Raw genomic sequence first — 2,034 nt, 5'->3', positions numbered from 1 at the left:
GAAATAGTCACTTCTACTGTGCCCATGTAATGAAATTGATCATACATTTTAATGACAGTTGTGGGGGGGTATTTAACATCTTTATGTAAAAATAACTTTTAATCATAAAGTTTAACAGATATATTGTCATGGAAATTTTGAAGGTCAAATCATTTTTGTACCCATGATTATCATTCTCTTAAAATCTTACATAACTTTTTAGATCTTGATCATGTTTTGAACACAACCACAGTATACAATGCCAATCTCCTATAAACTTCCAAAGAATTTAAAGGGTAGGGCTATTCCCAGCAAAAGTTCTTTTTAGAAAGAATAACTAAGGAACCATTAACCTTTTACAATCAACAACTGATGTGTTTTTATTCACATACTAAACTATACAATAAGCAGCCCTTGTGCTGTGTGTATTTGTAGGAAGGGAATATCATAGGTATCTCCTTGAAAATTTTCCAGTCACAATCTTTTACCAGGATCTAGTACCATTATACCAGATGCAGACATAAGAAACCAAATTTTAGCAGTTCATTAAAAAACAAAAAAGTATTTTCTTCTCAGTGAAAGAAACACTGAAATTTCTCTATTCCAAACACACAGATGAAAATGAAATTCTTGTTAATTTGTGTGTTTTCATGAGATGGTCTAATTATTCTAGTGTGTATTATGAAGATAGGTGTATATTTGTACATATCACACACTCAAAAGAAAAAATGGGCAGTCCTGAGTGTCAGTGCTGTGGTGGGGTTTTCTTTGTCTCAGATTTTGTAACTGACTTGGTGGGGGAAAATTCTATGCTTTTTCCCCCAGTATGAAGAAAGCAGAGGACAGCTATGTGCACTGTTATTTAAAACATCCCAAATGCGTCTGATTTTTAAACAAGAAAATATTCAGCCAGTATGCAACCCATACAATCCCCAAAGGAGAGCTACCACTAGCTGAACTACTCAGCTAAATGGCTGGTTTGCATTGCCCTGGTCTTTATCTAACACTGAGAATAGACTGCTGTTTTATCCAAAGAGGAATAAATTGCTGTTATTGTGATGTTAGCCCATCACTTGGCATTGCAATTCAAGTTTTTGTGAGGAAGAAATGTATGATCTAACTGCGACTTGACCTATGCCTTCAGAGAACCATCTAGGTGCTCTAATGGAGCAGAAAAAGTGGTGATATAAGGACATGCAAACTGATGGTGGCGAAAAATTTGTTTGATGATAGATGTGAACAGAGGAAGACTTTGAGGAATAGGTGTTTTTATGACAGCCAAGTTTGTTTAATGTGCAAAAGGGTCCTCACCAAATCTTCTCTTTTCTTTAATTTTTTAAAAAAAGGTTCTTAACGTTAAATATCCATTATTTTGCCTCTAGTACTGAATGAGGATGCAAAGATAACCTGCTAATGACATTACAGCTAAGTGTGCACAGATGAGCCTTTACAGATAAACATCTGGATTTCTACAAAAGCATTTAAACCATTTTGATGAGGCACCAGAAAAGAATATACTTAGATTGCCTGGAGAAAAGTGATTCTCTGTCAGTCCTGGGTAGCACCCATTTAATGTTTACCATACCCTGGAAGCACTTCAAATAACAATATATTCTTGGTTTAAATAAGATAATTGTAAGACTGATTTTTTTTTTTTAATCCCATACATGCCATCCAGTTTGTCTGTGATTTGTTTAGAATTTTTCTGGGAGGGACCTGTTTTTAAAGTGGCCTGGAGACAAGCAGCAGTTAGATTTTAGACTCGATAAAGGCTCACTTTTCATTCATAGTCAGAGCCTAAATGTGATCGTCTTGTACCTAAACAGATAATAAGCACTCAGCACACTCCCCCTCCTTGACACAACACACTGAGACTAATCACACATAATGGGAGAGGAGGAGCAGAGGGCTGGGCAAACTATTGTGTCCAAAGGACAAATGGTCAGTTTATGACGCTTTGGTCTGATGTAGTGATTTCTTATACATCTATAGGGGAAAAAAGCGTCGAGTGTGTGTGTGTGTGTGTGTGTGTGTGTGTGTGTGTGTGTGTGTGTG

Source organism: Petaurus breviceps, unplaced genomic scaffold, assembly GCF_028583685.1.
Source record: "Petaurus breviceps papuanus isolate PSGF00001 unplaced genomic scaffold, PetGlider_PUasm1.0 90842, whole genome shotgun sequence".
NCBI lineage: Eukaryota > Metazoa > Chordata > Mammalia > Diprotodontia > Petauridae > Petaurus > Petaurus breviceps.
Note: the sequence above shows the minus strand (reverse complement) of the source record.